General features: G+C 35.0%; 4 non-coding genes across 4 annotated transcripts; all 4 read left to right on the forward strand.

The window, feature by feature from the left end:
- The first annotated feature begins 7,992 nt into the window (after positions 1-7,992).
- Positions 7,993-8,074, forward strand: TRNAL-AAG (transfer RNA leucine (anticodon AAG)). Its single transcript has one exon. It is a non-coding gene; the product is annotated as a tRNA-Leu (tRNA).
- A 291-nt stretch (positions 8,075-8,365) lies between these two features.
- TRNAL-AAG (transfer RNA leucine (anticodon AAG)) lies at positions 8,366-8,447 on the forward strand. The gene has a single exon. It is a non-coding gene; the product is annotated as a tRNA-Leu (tRNA).
- Positions 8,448-9,527: 1,080 nt separating this feature from the next.
- TRNAL-AAG (transfer RNA leucine (anticodon AAG)) lies at positions 9,528-9,609 on the forward strand. Its single transcript has one exon. It is a non-coding gene; the product is annotated as a tRNA-Leu (tRNA).
- A 1,479-nt stretch (positions 9,610-11,088) lies between these two features.
- TRNAL-AAG (transfer RNA leucine (anticodon AAG)) lies at positions 11,089-11,170 on the forward strand. The gene has a single exon. It is a non-coding gene; the product is annotated as a tRNA-Leu (tRNA).
- Positions 11,171-23,829: the final 12,659 nt, after the last annotated feature.

Genomic DNA, 23,829 nt, shown 5'->3' on the forward strand with positions numbered 1-23,829 from the left:
TTTCCATGGCTGGTCGGAATAAAAAAATATTCTAATTAGTAAAAAGTAATAACAAAACTATAATCTCTTGAAATTCGGGCAAGGGATTTATTTTTTCTCTCTTTATAATATGTCATTTCCTCTTTCATCCCAACATGTTTCCTTCTTCCTGGCTACATTCAACATGTTCAAAAACCAAGGGAAATTACAACCTCGATGGTTTGTTGTCAGTCGCCATAATCAGCGTTTCACTATAAGCGTCTTGTCGGTAAGTTCCTTTGATGTACCGTATATACATGTATATGGTGGCCCTGAAGGGACATCGCATATAGACCAAATCGCGAATATTCACGACGAAATTGGCGACGAAATTCACGACATCGCCAATTTCGTCGTGAATTTCGTCGTCAATTTGATTATTCACGACGAAATTGGCGACGTCGCCAATTTGAATATTGACGACGAAATTGGCGACGTCGTGAATTTCGTCGTGAATATTCGCGATTTGGTCTATTTGCGATGTCCCTTCAGGGCCACCATATATATATGCTCGCATCCAGTCAGATGCCAATATTTCAGTAGCTTTATAACACTCGATGTGAAAATTAATGACATGGCGATCAGTGAATCGCCCACATGATCAAGATTATTTTCGGCATGAAATATATTAAACTGCAATAACTATACAGTTTGAAAAAGTATTTTAAGAAAAAAATCGATGTCCGTATCATTGGTGTTCTAAGAATGATAAATACAAAATACATTATATAGAAAGAATACATTATATGAAAACTCTTTTGTTTTATAGACCGCTATGAGAATAAAAATGTAACATAAAACTCTAATGCTTTGCATGGTTGTATGAAATCAAAATATAAGGAGACATGTTTTTAAAGGGTTTTTCCCACGAAAAAGGGCAACACATTTCGTAATCATGGTAATGGCGTAACAAATGGAAGAGGTACATACTTTATTTATATGAGACAATATGTCGCAATCTCTCTTCATGTCTTCCCGCAAACACTGATGACTTGAACAGATACGAGAATGTGTTTGGCCAATAGCATGTCATAAATACATGTCGTTTCGGCACCACCATTAAAAAGTCGTAATATTTATTATACCCAAAAATATTCGAAATGCCAATACAAGGTCTTACTTTATGATACAAAACAAAATATTGATGTATAGATTTTTTTTTCAAAATTCTTTTTCAAAGAAAAGGAAAAGAACAAGATTTTGTTTAATGTAATTCAAAAATAATGATTTTGAGAGCATCACGCGGGTGAGAAGAGTTTGATTCAAAATCCCTATTCATTATGTTTCAATGAGCAATGATGTAGAACCAATTACGCCACAAATAATATTAAAATGATATCAAATCTATCATTTTGTCAGTAAATATGACAAAATGATATATTTTTTTCATTAAGTCCCTCTATCATCAGTTATGTTCATGATGTTAGTCAAAGATAAATAAAATAAAACGTGCGTGCAGGGGATAAGCGTTAGGAATGGATAATTATTGCTACCTTAATGAGCAAGCTGCATATGGTTGTCGTGGAATTGATATTCAACTTGAAAATGTCGATGGCATCGTTGAAAGTGACAAAAGGAAGGGGGATGGGAGAGAGGAAGGGTCGAGAGAAAGGATGAGTATAGATTTCTACTTTCTTTCCAATATCCATTCTACGTATAGAATTCAGACATTCAGAGCGCCCTAGAAAAGCCAAAGGGTATATATAAAAGATCTACTTTTTGGGAGGAATCGAACCCACGGCCTCCTTTCGATTGCGCCCGACTGGTCGGAGGTATATAGACCTATATATTTTTTTGTATGTTTATTCTCTGAATCGATTCTATTCATATTTTTATCGTTGTGCATTTTGTTTTGAAAGGGGAAAATTTGCTGCTTTCGATTAAAACACAATGGTAGAGTTCCTCGTGTGGTCCAACTTGCTGAACACTTCCGGTACATAATCATTATTTTATTCATACACGCGTGACTTCTTATCTGAAATCATCATCATAATCAGTGCCCACTTGATAAAAGTAAATGATCGCTTTATTATATAACATGACTGACTCAATTCGGGGTTTTTTCTACCAAGGATATGGCAAAACAAATGAATACACACCATTATCTTCTCCTTGAGCATGATGCGTGTCTGCACTTTCTATTTGACAGATCGTTATCAAAGTATATTGATCCTCGTTTGAAACTCTGTCGAGAATGAATGATTTTATTCCTCATCTTCATATCGGTAAATGTCAGAGTTTGGAGTCGAGTGTGTATCGTGGTGGTAAATCGAAAGAAGAAATGCCTCATCTTTTATTCAATGTAATGAATCTTATTGAGCAAGAGAGTGACATTCGGACGATTATTGAGCCCCAGGCAACAATATTTCCAGCTTAACTTTCGATATTTGAATGTCAACATTTAGCTGAAGCAGTTAACAGGGATATTTCTTTTTAATAAGTAGTGATCCACGGTTGGTTGCATCATGGTCCATGGTTGCATTATAGGCAGTTAGGGTTTCCAGTGCAAGATAAACATACCACGGGCATGCTTATAATGTAATACGTGCGCTTTATGACATGTCATAACTGCAAAAATTATTTAATATGAAATGTGGTTTGAGTTATGTTAGAACAGGATATGTAATCGCCGTTATAAGTGATAAATCATTCAATCAAGAACTTCTTGAATTTAAGATTTCCAAAAAATTGTATATCTAGTAAGCCGAAGTAAAAAAAAAAAAAAAAAAAAAACATGGACTCTCTAATTTGTTTCCCGGGAACTGTTTCGCAATGAACTGGCTAATATCGAGATAGTTTAACTACAATTTCCTGTATACTTATTATTTTTTGCATAGGGATTATCATGATTATTAGACGAAATTGGTATAGTCAAGTGGAAATTAAACAAAATTGTAAATGAACAAGGATTAGACCAAGTGGGGGCAAAAACAGACCACATCGATCCCAGATCATACCATACACCGATATGCTTTATCACTCGGTGGAGATGTCATTATACTGGATGATACCAGATGATATTGGATGATGACTTCCTGACAACTGGGAGCTTCGGAAAAAAACAACCGACTTGAATAAATGAAGTGATCACGCTGATGATTATGTTGATGTTGGTTTTGATTGTTTGTTGTTTACACGGAAGAGCTCGCAGTCCAATAGTCTCCGGACATAGAATTCATCATAAAAATCGAATGTCAAATAAGAAAGTTAATATATTTTTCAACCTTCGCTTATTTCCCCTAAAAAGTGTATACCAGCATCAGTTTCAGCATGCACATGAGAGAGCCGATGATGTCCCACGCTATTTGAATAGGCCTACTTCAAGTTTTTATCCAATAATATAAAACTGATATATGATAAATGATATGAGACTTAGTTGGACCCCTACACTGCAAAAACTCCGGTGTTGATTTAACACCAACCCGGAATCTATATATGTCCACACCAGAGAATTATTGAAACAACACCGGTTTGGAATCAAACCGATGCTGGTGTTGTATAAACACCTATCTTGTGTTAGACCAAAACGAAACTGGTGTTGTTTGACACTTCTCTGATGTGGACATAATAGATTCCGTGCTGGTTTTAAATCAGCACCGGGGATTTTGCAGTGTAATGGAACAAATCATGTTGATGAAACATCACAAGATTTGTGTAACCTTGAGAGCATGATGTTTAATAAACTCATATTCAAATTTACATATACATGTAGATCTCTAGAAATATACAAACAAAGGGGCAAGAACCCATCTTTGTTTTACAAACTCTTTTACTTGGCTTTATAGAATGAAGTGAAGCAAACCAATTCTGACGATAAAACTCCGCTTTTCTTTATCTGTTTATCATAATTTCTAGAAAAAATAGGATTATAGAATTTCATCAACACTATTATAACTAAACTTGGAATCATGCTAGAAAATAAGCCAGTTTGATTGTAAGAGAATACCCGCATTTTTGTATTGAAACCATAGGATGTAAATAGTGAGAATATGAGAAATATATATTATATTACTATATTCTAAATGCATCATTCTAAAATATACAAAACTCATACTGGAATTTATTGGAATAGTGCGGGTGGTACCAGGGTGTAGTATCAAGGCGGTTACCCTTCAGTTCTTATTACTAGGGGAGCGTTTTATGTAAGGACTTGTCGGACCATTTCTCTGACAAGCCCTGTTTTATCCGACAGTTACCATAGTAATGAAAATGTTATTGAAACACTCTCCGGTTGTCGCCCCTGCTTGTATGATGACTTTATACTTCGTCAAATGTATTATTTGAAAAGATACGTGGACGAGATATTGAAGAAAAAATAAACCAAAGGCTATAACCCGATAACACCTTTTTGTAAACCCTATTCATCTTGGATAACTTCATCGTTACAATCGTTAATTGTATTGATCATTCAAGAAAAATGTGAGGAATCACAATTCTTTGGGGAACCATATTAAATATCTGACATGGCGCCGGAAAATTGGATTTGTTCATAGATCAGTGTTTCCCTGTAATTTATACGATAACATCCATTACAACATGTAGCGAATGTTTGATACCAAACCTGTGGTTTCTTTAGCCTCATTCAGTAATGAACGTGATTGTTACGCCCCTCCATCTGCGAATACCATTTAATACAATTTGCACAAAACATGTAATTGATTTAACATTTTCCCTGACAAAACGTACCAGACTCCCTTTTCTCGTTCAGGGGCGGAACCGCAAGAGCAGAGGCGTGGTAAGGGATGATCCCCCTTGTGATAAGGGGGAGGGAAAAAGAACAAAATGGAACGAAATGGAAGAATGAAGAACGTTGTCGCTGTCCCAGCATACCGCTATTTCTTAATGGCGTCATGGATGACGTCAGATCGTGAAGAATCAGAATAGAACGGAGCGGATTTGTCACAAGACTTTAGAAGGGGGGTGGAGGGGGTAAACTGATATGTATAATAGGGTTTATAGCAACCAATGATCAGGGTATGATTCAAATATCAAATATTTGAAAAATACAAACAGAATCGACAGATAACAAATTTAAATGAAGAAACAATTTAATCATTTCTGCCAGTGAATACATCTCAAATCAGAAAAATAATGCTCTCGTTTATAGAAAAAAAATAACATGGCTGTACGCAGTATTTTTTTTTTCGTGGTACAGGATGCGTATTTTTTGTTCGAAAAAGGCAAAAGTCAGGGAGCGAAGTGACCGAGCTTCAGTGACAGTGGGGCGCTTTTGCATTTTGTAAAGTGAAATTAAAGCATTTCCTGCATAATTTTGGTGCAGACTTTGTGACAATTGTCAGTAAAAAAATGTAAATTTTCAAAATTTCTGAAGGACAACTGCCCCCTACGTACGGCCATCGAGGTCGTCAACTTGAAAAAAATTGATATAGTTAGTTTAGGTTATAGTCGTTACTGATGCTTAATGGGGGGTGGGTGATCCTGATAGAGACAGAGGGGAATGAAACGATGGCGGCAGAGGAACCACAAACAATCAAGATAAAATACAATCTACACTGAAATCAAGTTCATGAGTAAACAAATTAATGTGTTATTTTCACATATCGAGAAACAACCGTGATAAGGATCGGAAATACAGTATTATTAATAAAACATTTTAAACAACGTCATGAAATACGTATGGATTGACGGACTTCCAGGGTTGAGTTTAGAAACCCACGCACAATTTCTGCTGGTTTTCAATTTATCATGAAACCACAGGGTGGTGCCACAATAGGGAAGGGGGTAGGGGTGACTTTTCCCTATGGTTTTTCAAGCAAAAAAAAATAAAAAAGTGGGGAAGAAAAACAATAAGGGGAAGAAAGAAAAAAGATAATAAAAAGAGAGAAGTATGACCGTGAAACTCTGAAACACCCATAAAATTCAATCGAGAAAATCATGACGTCACCTATATGTAAGGGAAATGAAATTGGATTTGAGGATAACAGATTCGCCGTAGTTCTAACATTTTTCAATGCTCTGTAACTCTCAGTATCTTTCATAAAGGACAGGTCCACTCCACAAAAGGTTGATTTAAATATAAAAAGGAAAAAGATTAAACATACACAACGCTGAAAATTACATTAGAAATCGGATCCAAAATAAGAACGTTATATGTAATTGTGTAAAACCTTTGCTTATTATCATACGTGCATCATGGGTGATATGTATATAACACGAACAAGATCTGTGATGTCACACATGTAGTGAAATAGAATATAATTATAACGAAATTAATGGTTCTGACCCAACCCCTCTTTATCTATCTCCTCTCGTTTTTCTTTCTCAATTTTTCTCCTCTCCCCCCCCCCCCCCTCCTCCATCCCTCCATCATGTCCATGTCCTCTCAATTCCCTCAATTTTCCTCTCCCCCATTTTCTATCCCCACCCCATTTTGTTCTCTCTCCCCCCCCTCTCTCTCTCTCTCACAATTCTCTTGAAGAATCACCTATCCGTAGAGTATCTTTTCAAAACTGAAGGAGGTGTGAGCCAAACATGAGGAAATTCTTGACTTCCTTAAATCCTTATATCGTAATAAACTTCCATAATTGTGCCCATATTTGGTGTTCATTAAATTTATAAGTAGTTCGTCATGCCGAACACACAGAGTACAAATTCTAAATACGTATACCAATGGAAATGGTATTACACTGAAAAGTCCATTACAGATTTTTATCTGCTAATGATTATAACAAATAAAAAAAAACAGTCAATGTTATATGATAAATTCTGGCTTTTACCAATATTAATCGCCTCTAAAAAATGATAAAAGTATTTTTATTGATATGAAGTCGTAGGTACCGTAGATAGAATGGACAAATTATTGCACCCTGTTAATTTCGGTCATTTCTTCTGTGGAATTTGCTATTATTTTATTGGTTAAGTTCATTTGTTTATCATAATTTTCATAAAGTAGTAGCAAAACTGAATGCAAGTAAAATCAATAATCATTCCGTGGACAGTGATGAACCACTGAAATGACGTAACGAAACGAAATTAAATGAAATGTAAGAATGAAAAAATTAATGCATTAAAGTGATAGTGGTTATGCAGAAAATGTGTTGCGAGAGAAAATACAAGAAATAATGCAATGGACATGATGGATGGGCATATAGAACGAATGAGAAATATAGACAGGTTAGGAAATAATATGAGGAAGCAAACTATTCAATCAAGAGCGTTCCTCTATTCCCCCCACCCCCTTCCCCTTCTACCAATACAATTCCAAGAAATTCCTGTGACGAATTTAATGTATATTTAGAAATATATTTTGCTGAGGTATCTAATACCACAATTTTCCATGAAATGCTATATATACTGTAAAAAATGCATAGATGCAAATTATTACTAATGTTGGTATACTGTTACGTAATTATTAGTAATTATTTTTATAATGATAATATTGGGTATTCATATTGCTATCTGTGTATCAAACAGGTTCATGACTATAGTTTCATGTATTGTAATGGACTTTAAAGGCAAAGTAAGATGTTGAAAGAAAAATTGGCGGAAATCCATGACTTCCCGAATGCCCAAAATACCCTAGTTTAGTTGTAGTTTCATTACTATGCTTAGGTTTGCCCATCTATTTTCGCACAATGATAAGATTAATGATACAAATTATTCTATGAATACATGTAATTTGTTAGGTTTCGAATCGATGTGAAGGTATTTTAATAAGGCAATCTTTTGCGATTGAAACCTTATCATGTTTATGACAGATCAGGATTACGTAATAACACTTTGTCTAGGAATTATAACGATTTTGCGTTGCGAAATTCTTGAAGGTAGGTCTAATTATGCAAAGAAGAATCGTAACTAAAAATTGAACATGTTGTGTAAAATCTTTTCCTTTTCCTTCAAAATAAACCGTACATTCTTTTTTTCTTATACGACATTTCGGATGGTGCAATAACTTTGTAATAGGCCTAGTTACCGTTTGAAAATGTCAACTCCAAATGCAACTATTCAACTAGAGGTAGCGTGGCCGAGCGGTCTAAGGCGCTGGTTTAAGGCACCAGTCATTTCGATGGCGTGGGTTCGAATCCCACCGCTGCCAATATTTTTTGTATAACTCTTTATAGAAATGTGATCAATTGTAGATGTTACAAAAGCTCAAGGATAATTGACGTACTGAGATTTGTTTATTTTTTACTGAATTTAGAGCATTTATATGGCATTTCTTAACAAAACGATTTTTTTTTAAGATTACCTTGCAAGGAGAGCCATAGCATAGCGTAACATATCATATTACACAACCTAACGCAACGTAACATGACGTCTCACACAACCTGACGTAACGTAATTCAATAAATTACTAAATACATAGTCCGTTATAGTTATCCTAAGAGGTAGCGTGGCCGAGCGGTCTAAGGCGCTGGTTTAAGGCACCAGTCATTTCGATGGCGTGGGTTCGAATCCCACCGCTGCCACATCTTTTTATCTGAAGAAATATGTGATAAACATAAGCTCAAGGTTCATTGATATTCTGATATTTTTTATATCTCTCAGTGAATTGAAAGCATACCATCATGTATATCATCATTGAATATGTATTCTACTGATTAAGGGGGAATCCAAGCCAATTAAAATATGTTTTTAGAGGAAAATGTTTCAGACTAGTTGATAGGTGAAAGTTTCAACAATATCGGACAATCGACAAGAAAGTTATGAATTTCTAAAAGTTATTGATGATCACTATACCCATGGAGACTTCAAATTGGCTATATGTGTGATGCCTTAGTTATGTAAGGCAAGGACTACTCTTCCATGACATTAAATGGCTAAAATGCAATTTTTTTTTCAAAAAAATTTCTTCAGATTATATTTTTCTTTCATGAAGACATGAAACAATATACAACCTGGGTTATATTGAGATTACTGCCCAAGGGGAACAAATCCCTGAAAATTAAGTACATGGCCTATGGGAAAGTTGTCCTTATCCCTTGTCATAATTTACTTACCCAGTTGCCAATTTGAAATCTACATAGTCTTAGGGATCTCAATTTCAAAGCAGCCATAAGTTTTCTTAATGCTTGTCCGATTTCTTTTAAACTTTCACCATTCTTTTATATATACTTTATTTTTCTCCTTTCCAACAAAGCATTTTATGACCAAGGCTGCATTGGATACCCCTTTAAAAAGTCAATGGTATCTGAAGAAATTTATTTGATCATCTCGTAATAAACAAGAACGATAATTATTTCATAGAGATTTACAATACGATTAAAATCATTTTAAAGATAAGCATGCAAGGAGATCCATAACATAAAGTAACATAAAAATAACGCATAACACAACCTAACGTAACGTAACATAACGTATTACACAACCTGACGTTTCGTAACACAGCGTATATTACACAACCTAACGTAACGTAATTTTTTAAATACATAGACAGGGTTTAATTTTTCAAACGGATCACGGATGGTGTAATAACTAGACGATAGGCCTACATAAGTATGTAGTTACTATTTCAAAATTTCAACTCTATGATATTGTACTCAACTAGAGGTAGCGTGGCCGAGCGGTCTAAGGCGCTGGTTTAAGGCACCAGTCATTTCGATGGCGTGGGTTCGAATCCCACCGCTGCCAATATTTTTTTTATAACTCTTTATAGAAATGTGATCAATTATAGATGTTATAAAAGCTCAAGGATAATTGACGTACTGGGATTTGTTTATTTCTTAGTAAATTTAGAGCATTTATATGGCATTTTTTAAACAAAACGAAAAAAAAATTAAAGATTACCTTGCAAGGATAGCCATAGCATAGCGTAACATATCGTATTACACAACCTAACGCAACGTAACATGACGTCTCACACAACCTGACGTAACGTAATTCAACAATTTACTTAATACATAGTCCATTATAGTTACAATAAGAGGTAGCGTGGCCGAGCGGTCTTAGGCGTTTGAGGCACCAGTCATTTCGATGGCGTGGGTTCGAATCCCACCGCTGCCACATCTTTTTATCTGAAGAAATATGTGATAAACATAAGCTCAAGGTTCATTGATATTCTGATATTTTTTATATCTCTCAGTGAATTGAAAGCATACCATCATGTATATCATCATTGAATATGTATTCTACTGATTAAGGGGGAATCCAAGCCAATTAAAATATGTTTTTAGAGGAAAATGTTTCAGACTAGTTGATAGGTGAAAGTTTCAACAATATCGGACAATCGACAAGAAAGTTATGAATTTCTAAAAGTTATAAATATTGATGATCACTATACCCATGGAGACTTCAAATTGGATATATGTGTGATGCCATAGTTATGTAAGGCAAGGACCACTCTTCCATGACATTAAATGGCTAAAATGCAATTTTTTTCAAAAATATTACTTCAGATTATATTTTTCTTTCATGAAGACATGAAACAATATACAACCTGGGTTTTATTTAGATTACTGCCCAAGGGGAATGGGTACTTAAGAGAAAGCCACAAATCCCTGAAAATTAAGTACATGGCCTATTGGAAAGTTGTCCTTACCCCTTGTCATAATTTACTTACCCAGTTGCCAATTTTGCAATCTACATAGTCTTAGGGATCTCAATTTCAAAGCAGCCATAAGTTTTCTTATTGCTTGTCCGATTTCTTTTAAACTTTCACCATTCTTTTATATAAACTTTATTTTTCCCCTTTCCAACAAAGCATTTTATGACCAAGGCTGCATGGATACCCCTTTAAAAAGTCAATGGTATCTGAAGAAATTTATTTGATCATGTCGTAATAAACAAGAACGATAATGATTTCATAGAGATTTACAATACGATTAAAATCAATTTTAAAGATAAGCATGCAAGGAGATCCATAACATAAACTAACATAAAAATAACGCATAACACAACCTAACGTAACGTAACATAACGCATTACACAACCTAACGTAACGTAACACAGCGTATATTACACAACCTAACTTAACGTAATTTTTTTAATACATAGACAGGGTTTAACTTTTCTAACGACATCACAGATGGTGTAATAACTAGACGATAGGCCTACATAAATATGTAGTTACTATTTCAAAATTTCAACTCCATGACATTGTACTCAACAAGAGGTAGCGTGGCCGAGCGGTCTAAGGCGCTGGTTTAAGGCACCAGTCATTTCGATGGCGTGGGTTCGAATCCAACCGCTGCCAAACATATTTTGTTTTAAATCTTAAAACGTGATAGACTATAGATTTTACAAAAGCTCAAGGATGATTGAGAAACTGAGTCTTTTATTTATTATTTCTTAGTGAACATGTTTAACATGTATATTGAAGTCAGTGGCGTCTGGAAAAAAGATATGTACTTTAGCATGTTTAGTAGTAATGAAACAAAACGATGATGAATATTTAACAAAACAATGAAAATATGATCATGCAAAGAGGGCTATATCATTACACATCTTTTTCTTGCTTGCTTGCTCGAAAAGTTACTCCCTGAAACGCATAGAAAATAACATAATCAGACAAGGTAGAAATATTATTTTTTTTATAATGAACGCCGCTAAACTCTCTCTCTCTCTCCCTCTGTTTTTTTTTTGGACAAGGACGCCCATTTATAGAATTGATTTATAACTACACACAGCTCGACACAACTCAGTTTTTATATTTTGTTTACAACGAAATACATAGGCCTATTAAAAATATCAAAATTCAAGTTGGGGAGCAATTTAAACTCAAGTGGAATTTAATTGCTTCATGATTTATGTTCCTGTCACAACGAGAAACCGACTCCAGACCGATCTAATCTAATACGTTATTACCAATGACATAACATCGGTCGGTTTGGAGTCGGTTTCGTTGGTGTGACTGCAGTATTACAGACTATGGGATAAAGATGAAACACCTGAAGAAAAAAAATACTGTAAGAATATCGATTCCGTTTTCGAAGATTTCATCGACATGATGGAAACACGTCCCTGATATAATGGATGAAATTAATTGTCTTTACCCGGAAATCGTAACGCAACGGGGAAAACAACATCTTAATTTGTAGAGGTTGATGCCCCTCCATTTGCTCTCCCTTTTTCTCTCTACTTCCGTTTATGGTTACCATGGTTATTTGCACAGTATCCAGTTCCTGTCTAGCAGACGATTTGAGCACGATCGAGAACTCATGACGTCGATAACAAATCGATAATACATATACCGCAAAGGTGGGCGAACTATCACAAGACCCCCACCCATCTCTCTTTCTCCCTTTTTTCTTTCTTTTTCTTCTGCATGTTCTTCTTCTGTCTTGAAGGGCACATCCACCGTAGCAACAACAACAAAAAATCCAACTACATAGCATTTCATCAAAGTCGGACGTGAAATTAGAAAGTTATGCGGTTTTAAATTTTCGCTTACTGTAATTTCACAAAACGGTTATTGTGCACATTCTGGTCGGTATGCAAATAAGGGGACTGATGACATCACCCACTCACTATTTCTTTTGAATTTCCAAATATCTTAATTTTTCCTCATCATAATGTGAAAAGGGTTTGATTTTTAGATACCGAAATCTTTGACATCTTTTATGATCCTATCTACTCAGAATCTACTTGCCCGGTATCGTTTAATACGAAGCAGAGAAGCACTCCTCTTTTTATTATTTTTGTTCCTTTTCTCATTTTGAATTCTATTTCTAGTTCTCTTAATTTCACAGTCCAATACAAAGTAAATAAAACACAATAAAAGTAGATAGACATGCGGAATATAAAAAAAAAAACGAGCAATGTGATATACGTGACAAACAATAATTGAAAGGCGGGTTTCCCCTCCCATTATCCCTCTTTTGCAATTCGTTAATCAAACTACCGCTCAAATAGCTTCCTTTTTACAATTTAAAATAATAAAAATGAAGATATTAAGAAAACCGATCTTTATTGAGTGCATCGTTAATAAAACGAACTAGGAAATGTGATTAAAGGGGGAAGTATACCATACGTTCTTGCCATAACCCTAAAAAGCAAGTGAAAATGGGGGGAAAAGTCGATTATTGCTGTCTCTCCAATATTTACAACAATGATATTTGATAATTGTTCTGGCAGCAGTTGCCTTCATCATAGTACAATATAGCAAAATTAGAGAATATTTAATCCTACATCAAAAAAGGCTATTAAACTGTAGCAAAAACTGCAATTTTCGTGCGTTTTTGTTGATAAGGATACAACTGTTTTGTTTGCACGTTGCAGTTACCGCAATAGGTTTTCTTCTTTATTTGAATTATGAATGGAGATCCTCCCATGCAGTCCCATGTGAAGTGTTAAAAGGTATTTGCAAAAAGGAACAATAGGGAAAAATTACTTTTAAGAACTCCCTATTTAGAGTTGAAGAAGCAAGTAACACCGATTCGTTTTCTTATCAACACGGAGGAGCAGGGGGAGGGGTGAGATGACTCGACCAGACAGACGTAAAAAAATATCGCTACAGTTAGACGTTGGGTATTCGAATCTACCGAAATGGTTATATGCTATTGGTTCATTCACTATGGGGAAAACAGTTAGACGTTGGGTATTCGAATCTACCGAAATGGTTATATGCTATTGGTTCATTCACTATGGGGAAAATTGTATCCTCTCGGACATGTCCAAGGGGAATTGATGTGATTCTCCAAAACTCGATTTTAAGATCAAACCAGGATTGGTAGTGGATATCCATTATTGTTATTAGTAAGTGCCTTACAAAGGGCACTGCGCTTGATTCTTGGTATCACAGTATCGTATAAAACACATGCATAGACATTTATACAATGATGTATTTGTAATTACAAACATCCTGAATAGCATATTTGATGAATATGAATGTTATGATAATCATGATAATTTAACGACTTGCTCGAAATTGAAAGACGGAATTTCTCATCAGCCATCGCCTTCAGAACACTCTTGGAATGAGAAGGAAGATTATAAATTGTGCAGAGTTCTTTAGATCATGGACCTATTCGTAATAGGTCCATGTTTAGATGTAGGTGTACAATTTCAGGTTTTGATTGATTATGTTGGTAGTTATTTAGCATATAGAGGGATGATGTGAGACTTCGTGGTTTATTATCGAGTGTCTGGATCGAATAAAGTAGACGAGAAAAGGTCATTCCTACAACTGACGCACAGGTAAAAACATATAGGATGAAAGAGAGGGAGTAGGGAGTTTTAGTTGGGGTGGAGGGGTAGTTCGGAGACTGGGGTAGGTAAGGAAAGGAGGGTAACGGGGGTACAGGAACATATGATGGTAATGGGGGTAAAGGAACATATTAAGAGGGTAACGGGGTAAAGGAACATAAGAGGGTAACGGGGGTAAAGGAACATAAGAGGGTAACGGGGGTAAAGGAACATAAGAGGGTAGCGGGGGTAAAGGAACATAAGAGGATAGCGGGGGTAAAGGAACATAAGAGGGTAACGGGGGTACAGGAACATAAGAGGGTAACGGGGGTAAATGAACATAAGAGGGTAACGGGGGTAAAGGAACATATGATGGTAATGGGGTAAAGGAACATAAGAGGGTAACGGGGGTAAAGAATTATAACAGGGTAACGGGGGTAAAGGAACATTATGATGGTAATGGGGTAAAGGAATAGAAGAGGGACTATATGACAAGTCACCTCAACGACGGACACAATGTAAAGTGGTAGAGGGTGAGAATGGGGATGTGTGGAAGGGAAGGCAGGGAGTGGGTGTGTCTTTGTAGAAAAGGAGACGGAAAGGGGCAGAATCTGGATTCTGGAATCATACACAAATTTCAGATGGTGTTGTGAGATAAGGAGGGAAAATTTAAAAAATGCAGGGGGGATCCAGAAGAGAAATAATAGATTTGTAATTTCGATTGAGGGCTGGATATGGTGAAGAAAAAATGATTTCTTCCTTTTTTTTTTTGGATAAATGTTCTATATGGGGTGAACGTAAGAAAAATGCCCTTCTCCCGAGCGGATACATAGTTTGGGGATATTCCGGATACTGTCGACGTGACGGTTGGCGGATATCATCCTAATTAGTACAGGTCACCCCTGAGCATCCTATGGTGATTAAGATCGTATATCACTATCTTCATTACTTCCTCTATTACCTCCTCTTTGCTGTCAAACTTGATGGCTACCATTACCTTTGTCATGATACAGTCACACACGATGAAATCGACACTGCATCGATCAAAGACATTGCCTTGCCCAGACAAGCCATCGATCGCTTGGGATTTGCTTCCATGGGTGTGACTGTAATATGAGGACCAAAGTACAAAACAGGAATAGAGACCATTTTCTCAGAAGGTGAATCCGGTCTCTACATTTTCCCTTTTCAACTTGAAAGGATAACATTTCAGTAATTTAGTTTCATTTTTTACAAAAACAAATTAGTTGCGTACTATCTAAAACGAGTTTGACCCCATCAAAGAAGTTTTGTTAATCCAATATTACCATGATTACATTCAAAATGATATTTTTAGGGAGGATATGTCAAAATCTTCGTGGAGAAAATCATTATTTTCTCCCCTCGCAACATGCCCACTACTTCCATTGGTATACACTGTTAGAAATTTATCATTAAAATAAAAGAAGTTCCTGCAGTAGAGTCTCGAGAACACCTGTAATCTTACCAGATTGCGTAATCTTACATTATATCATGTAAAATTACAGGAAATTGGTATTTGGTGTATGGAACCTTACAAATTTCCTTAAATAAAACACAATTTTCCCCTTTTTGAACAGACCTGTTCTGTTAAATTGTAGAAAAATCATGTTTTTTATGAATTTACAGAATGATTCTGTTATTGCTTTCTGCAAAATCTTGTTTTTTTTCTGTAAAATCCGGGTTTTTTAACAGTGTAGATCCTGGATCTACCATGAAATCAATTATCCATAGTTTGGATGACATGTCACTTAATTCTCTTGGCATTGGTCGAGCAGGGTATGTTACAAATAAAAAACTTTTTTTTTTAACCAAGTGTGTCTAAACTGTCATATCAGGAAGGAGATGAGCGGCGGGCCACATTTCACGAAATTATGGTAAAAAAGGCGATTTCCAGCAGGTAGTTCGTCCATGGACCGGTCCTTGGTTCGTCAGTCTCTTGAATTCAGGTTTAAAAGTACATTTTATTTTACTTCAAATATGATGGGATTTGTTGCTTTTAGGGGATTGCTAATGAAAAACATCGAACAATGAAAAGTTTCCGTGCTGCCCCACCGGGCACTCCCCCATGTGAAATCTTGAATCTGCCATATCCGCAACACACACGGACCATGCACGAATCTTCATTTTTGAGCTAGTTATTCCGAATTATTTGTGGTTAGTAAAAAAAAAAAAGGAGAAAGATCACGGTCATGAAATTCATGACGATTACCATGTCCTTTTTCGTAACATGCGACGAATTTAAAGGACAAGTCCACCCCAACAAGAAGTTGATTTGAAAAAAAAGAGAAAAATCCAACAAGCATAACACTGAAAATTTCATCAAAATCCGATGTAAAATAAGAAAGTTATGACATTTTAAAGTTCCGCTTAATTTCACAAAACAGTTATATGCACATCCTGGCTGGTATGCAAATGAGGAGACTATGACGTCATCCACTCACTATTTCTTTTGTATTTTATTATGTCAAATATGAAATATTATACTTTTCTCCTCATTGGCAAGTGATACAACGATTAATTCCTCCCTGAACATGTGGCATTAGCATTGTTTAATACTATATGTTTCAGTCAAGTTGCTCCTTATTGTCAAATCTATAAAAAATGAAATATTGTATAATTCAAACAATAAAAAACAAAAGAAATAGTGAGTGATGGACATCATCGACTGACCCACCTAGTTGTGCATATCACTGTTTTGTGAAAAATAAGCGAAATTTTGAAATGTCATAACTTTCTTATTTTACATCCGATTTTAATGAAATTTTCAGCACTCTACTTGTTTGATTTTTCTCTATTTATTCAAGTCAGCATTTTCCTGGGGTGGACTTGACCTTTAAATAGTTTAGCTATTAACGCGTCTCCTCGCACATAGTTTATTTTATTTCAAATTTGTTTATTTGACATTTCGGACTTGATATGATTCGAAATGACCCATATTTACCAAATTATAAATCATATTAGCTTCAAGACATTATAATTCGGTAATATGACCATAAGAAATAGATTGAATTTGCAGTCAACCCCAGGGAGTTAAACAGGGTTTCCCCCTTCGCAGCCCTTACCATGCTTACGGATGCAAGCTTTACATGTAGGGTTAACATTGCGTGGCAGACCAGGAGCCAAGCTACTAAACCTCCCCTTTACATACTCTCAATGAATAATTGTTCGACATTATCATTATATTGACACATTATTGCCATACACGTTGTAAGAACCACAAGAATAATCAACATAACGGCGTTAATGCTTGAAGTTTTTTTTTACTTGAACTTCTCAAAAGCATGCACCATGGAGTAGGTCCATGCATGCACGTACAAGAACAAGATTGGAAAGAAGACAAAATCAGGCACAGTGAACCGAAGCTCAAAAAAAAAACATGCGAAAAAAGGGCAGTGTGGATTTATTGGTACAAGCCCCTATACCAAACAATGAATTTACATTTTTTAAATAAAATTTACAGCGTAATATCGATTATGTACAGCCTATCTGTTTTATGTAGCATCACAATTAAGGTAGTTACAGGCATGACAGGGTATTTTGATAGCGAGGGCGACCTACAAATTACATCATTTTTTTCAACTGATTAATGGATATTATATTGGTAAGCATCAAAACCCTTCTCTTTATTAATCGTCTTTCTCCTTTTCTGCATTTTCTTCCTCATTTTCCCGTTTTTCTTCCTTCACTACTTGAAAATGAGTAGGATGGTTACCGCCCCGCCCCTGGTCGCTTAAATCGTTTAATCTATGGCTATATTTGCCTTAATTTTCCTTAAAGGAGAATGAAACCTTTGGAACAAGATAGCTTGTGTGAAAACAGAAAAATCAAAGAAACAGATCAACGAAAGTTTGAGAAAATCGGACAAATAATGAGAAAATTATGAGCATTTGAATATTGCGATCACTAATGCTATGGAGATCCTCATATTGGCAATGCGACAAATATGTGTGATGTCACTTGTGAACAACTCTCCTCATTACTTTAGTATATATTTCACTTAAACTGCCTCTTTTATCACATCTATCAGTAGATCATGTGTTTGTTCTATAGGAGGGCATGTAATACAGATTTTCAAAGAATACATCATGGATAAAGAGTTTGTATAACCATACGAAAAAGCAAAAAGAAACATTTTGGGGGTATTTTATAGTCCATCAAAGGGAAATTTGTTCACATGTGACATCACACAACCTTATCACATTGCCAATGGGAGGATCTCCATAGCATTAGTGAGTGCAATATACAAATGCTCGTAACTTTCTCATTATTTGTCCGATTTTTCTCAAACTTTCTTTGTTCTTATTCTTTGATTTTTCTGTTTCGACAGAAGCTTACTTGTTCCAAAGGTTTCATTCCCCTTTAAAAGTAACACTTTATCCGATTTGAATATAGTATATATAGACGGATGTATTTGTTGTTAATGGTGTGACAGAAATGCTGATGTTTGAGGTCAAATTTATTTAAAAGAGAGAAGAAAATAGCAAAATCCATCAGTATGCGGCTAAAAAAACACTATATGCATGCGATACTTCAATTTTGACAATTGGAATCTATAATATTCCTTTTGAAGAATAATTTCCAATAAATATTCCTCCTTCGCAAACTATTTATCTGCATCGCTCTATAACCATTCCATGGTATACCTATATAATTTCTTGAATTATCGTGATAAACATGATAATAGAAGCAAATCACATGCTGGGACTATACCTCCAATCTCCTTAATTTTGATTATTCAGTCTGTAAGTATTATAAGTTTATTTTTCCATATTCATAAGAAATTTATGTTTGCAGTTTATGGGGTCATTCTATGTTATGTGCGCGTGTCATCTTTATTGCGGATATTGTGTAGCTTTTATAAGGTACATTTGAAATATGACTTTGTGATAATAAATTGTTCATTTCATTTATTTATTTCCATTAAAAATACATATGTACAAGTAAAAAATGGAAATATCAAATTGATTAAAACTATACAAATAGGAAATATAATATACATAGCATACAAATAATAAAGTACAAAATATAATTTATAATATAATGGAAAGGGTGCACCCGTAAGGCTTGATGAATTGGATGCACCAAGACGCACAACAATCATGATTACATGTATACAGGTTTCGCAATGATAAATAAGCAACAACTAAAAAATACTCCAAATGAACCATTTCCTGTCCACTGCTTTGAATACCAAGCAATTAAAAATGACCTTTTATTTAACTCCGGAACTTACTTATTTTTACTATTTCAATTTTGAAAAAGAAAATCGTTTATGAAATTTGACTGATTTGGCTTAACACATTTTGAGTGCATGGATTTGGCATATAGGTAAAATAATATAATGGGGACAGAAAGCGAAGGAATTTGCTATAATCATAACATGAATAAAATATTTAAAAAATACAGTCACATGCTATTTTAGAATATAGATTTATTATTTTAAACAATCAGCCAACACTCGTGAGATTATAATTTCGTTTACAAAACAACTGTTAGTTTCCATGGTTTTTTTTTTTTTTTTTTAGTTTTAACGATAATTCCAAAAATTGATAAGATTATTAGTAGTTAGTGAAAAGTGGACAGTCTGATCGCATTTATTGACTATAGAAAATACATGTGTGTTCCTTCTCAAATATATAAAATCTATATTCTTATTTTTATTCTTAGCTCCTCCATTTTTTTTCCTTCATAGAAATAACATTTGAAATTATCAAACTAGGGCATTTTTAAGATGACATTGTTTTCATAGCTATTATGAATGTGTGTGGGTTTTGTTTCTGTGACTAACTTATATTTTAGTGGGTAAATAAGAAAGCTTTTTGGTTTGGTTAACATGCGTGACATTTGCAGTCGGCAGCTATTCAAAATTGTTCCCTGCAAAGAAATAGGTTTGTTGTTGTTGTTGTTGGTCATCAAATACACTCGTTGGCAGGTTAAATTAATTGAAGGTATGCACTCATGCAATCTTTGTAATAGTTCCTTACAAAGTGAATTAAGCGTGCCACAATTGTGACAATAAGTATACGTGCAAACACGATTATATACAGGCGATTGTTGAAACAAGCGCTAGGAAACACAAAGAAATGATTCGACGGCGAACAGAAGACAACTAAAATTCGTGCATTTTTTGCGTGAGGCACGCGCACTTTCGTAAACAATAAAGGTTCTTCGAGGACAAAAAGACTGAATAACAAAGAAAAATTTGACTTTTACTCTTATTTCCCCCCTTCCGACTTGCTCTTTTCGCCCTTTGGAAAGGATTTGAAGCTTTTTGTGGAGTTAACGCGGTATATGCTCAGGCTACCCACAGCTGCTAGAGAAAAGTATTACAGAACTCGTCAACCTCACGACCATTGTCTATCATGATGAGTGCCCTGGGATGAGTGTCCAAGTTTGATCCTTATCCTCAGTGGGCCTTGGCTCGTTGTATTGTTTTTCATCTAAAAGACAGTTCTGATAATTTTACAGCAACGAAATTCGGGAATAATTGGAAATGAAATATCTAATTAGGACACCAATATACCGTCGTTCGTGTGTTCCTTATCGTCGAATCATTCTGATTAAAATAAGAAAGTTTATAACTTTCATAATTATTCTACATCCGATTTTGATGAAATTTCAGCGTTATGCTTGCTGGGTTTTTTTTCTTCTCTTTTCATTCAAATCAACTTTTTGTTAAGTTTGACTTGTCCTTTAAAAAAAGGCACTTGATATGTACATAGAACGTTTCTCGTACTCACCGTAGAAGAAAAAATATATTCAGATGATATTGGGACGTTACAAGTATGGTTTCATTTCCATTTAATAATAATAATAATAATAATATGTTCATTTATATAGCGCTCTTACAATATATCATCATTTCACAGCGCTTTACACAATAGAAAATTATAATAACTAATACATGTAAATTTAGCCGACAACCGCCCACCCCTTCAAATCCCCAAGACTCCCCTGGTAAATCTCTACTCGAAAGTCGTAGTCAGCTGGGTGCAACTTTGTCTAGTCATATTTCTTACCATATTCTAGTTGAGAATGGTAGTGTGTTCTATCAAATTTTACAAGAAAATATTCAAATATGCCTTTGACTGAAATAACAGTTATAATAGTCCTAAGTCAGCTGAATCTTTCATTTAGTTATATCCAACTATTGTTTGCGTTTAGCATGTTTAAGTGTATACGTCCTGCACTTGATTCATTGAATGTGCTACTTTTCAAGAGTTACGTAATACAGTTAAAAACTCACGATATAAAAGTAAACGGAGAAATAATATAAATCAAATCAGTGTAGGCCTATCCCCTCCTTTCCTGTTTCTACCCCTCCCCTTACCGATTTGAGGGTCACTGTTAATCAGGGAGTAACTCCCTTGTTACATAGTCATGAAAGAACGCTACGAGGAATTATAAAGGCTTGTGATAATCAAATCAAATTATTTCATAGGATCATCAGTGGAATCTTGCAGCATAAGGAGTGGCGGAGGATATTCCAAATAGGGGAGGGGCACATTTTTTCGATGAAAATTTGAAAAGCAAAACAAAATGATAATAATATTGATAAAAAAGAGGCCTCACTTTCAAAGGGGGGGGGGGTCACATTTGGGTAAAAGCGGTATATTACTATATTTACATTACACATTTTGATTATGGCTCTAAAAAAAAGGGGGGGCACGGACCGGCTGTGCCCTCGGTGATCATAAATATAATGTTCTGTATTGCTTTCAATGCAAATTTTGATCAATAAAATGTTGTTTGCCAACTAAGGAAATTAAAATTGACAAATGGGTAAATGTGGTAAAGTATAGACCATCTGCAAAAAGAGTGGGTAGAATTGATGAAAAGATTGAGGAATCTACTTTATTAACGAAACGTGTCTCTCTATAAACATGCTATAGGGCTGTTCTATGAAATCCATTCGACTACCCACGTTGAGATGGACGCCCCCGTAGAACGATCAAGTAATCGATGGCCATTTCTGGAAATTTCCAGCTATTTTCGTTGCGTGTGCAAGATAAAGCTGGCTTGTGTCATAGTGGGTATATAAAGTGATGTATTTGAAAAGGCGTTATCATCATGAAGACAAAACGGAAGCCTAACTCATCCTTCGCATTGTCATATTTGGAATTATTAAAATGCTCAGTTCGATTTATTCAAATAACATGTTTGCTGCGTGTGAGGGAAGGGACAATTTATAAAGTAAGCTTATGAAAGTTATGATACGTATGAGGAAGACAAAACGGAAGGCTAGCTCAATATCTGAGATTGAGTTGAACGCTGTGTATTAATTAATATAGATTCCAAAGCAAATAATGCAAGTATATTCATTTCAAACTCAGTGTCTGAGCCATCATATCAGATATTGAAATTCTATGAAGTAATGAATCCTTGCAGAAGAAAAATTGAATGAAACATTTTGATCTTTCTCTTTCCAAAATAAGATTCACAACGCACACTCCTCATTCGCCTCACATAATTTGCACTTTTTCACTCTAAAATCATTCTGATAGGGCAATGATAAACCATCAATATCTCCCGGCAAACCATTATTTTTCCTCATTGAGTTAAATCATCTATTTTTATTTCTTCCTTATTCCCATTTTAGCAAAAGGGTACCTGTACAAAATTTAATGTTTTGTGATATATTTTTCCTATGTAGTGTATATAATTCCCTTTGGCCTTAGGCACATTCTAAATAAAGCCATATACAGTGCGTCCCACAAAAAACGAAACCGAGATTTATCGATGATTTATCATAATTTAATCGCAAATACAATAGACAAATGACCTACCATTTTAAAGCTTAGAATCTCCTCTTTCATCTCAAATTACTTAGATTATTTCTCATTCACGCATGAGTGAGCAAAAACAATTTTAAAAGGGGATACCAAAAAGTCACTTGGCGGGCCCTATCTGGGTTTTAAAAAGAAAATCACATTTTTAAAAAAGTTCAATATCTGCTCTTTAATTTGATACCTCAATTACAGAAAATGGTCAAGAAATAAAAAAAGTTCTGGTTATTTGAAATAAGGCTTGAATTTCAATAATTTCATAAAATGAAGAGGTTTTACAGGCTAGCGTTCAAACTCACTCGACACTCCGTTTTGTTGACGATCAGCCATGCATTAAGTCTTTTGTTACCGTGCGATAGCTTCAGTGGGAAACCGGTGAAAACACGTTTATTTAATGAAATTATGGAAATACAAGCATTGTTTCGAGGGATCATAACTTTTTTACTACTTGACCATTTTCTGTGATTTAGGTATCAAAGAAAAGAGAAGATATTGAACTTTTTAGTCATGTGATTTTCTTTTTGAAATTCAGATACCCCCCGCCAAATGAGTTTTTGGCATCCTTTCTTCTAATTGTTTTTGCTCAATCATGCGTGAATGAGGAATAATCTAAGTAATACCAGATGAAAGAGGAGATTCTAAGCTTTACATTGGTAGGTCATTTGTCTATTATATTAATGATTAAGTTATGATAAATCATCGCTAAATCTCGGTTTCGTTTTTTCTGGGACGCACTGTATGGGTACTTTTTATTAGGGTCAGCATACTTTATCAAACAAATAATCTGCAATAATGCGTATATCATTTCCCAAAACACCGGTTGTTGTGGGGGGTTTTTTATGTCCATAAAAATCACTTAAACTTACAAATTGAAAAGCTCATCCGTTTCTAATAAATGTTTTAATCTTTATAGGTCAAGTCC

The sequence above is a fragment of the Lytechinus pictus genome, chromosome 10 (genome assembly GCF_037042905.1).
Source record: "Lytechinus pictus isolate F3 Inbred chromosome 10, Lp3.0, whole genome shotgun sequence".
Lineage (NCBI taxonomy): Eukaryota > Metazoa > Echinodermata > Echinoidea > Temnopleuroida > Toxopneustidae > Lytechinus > Lytechinus pictus.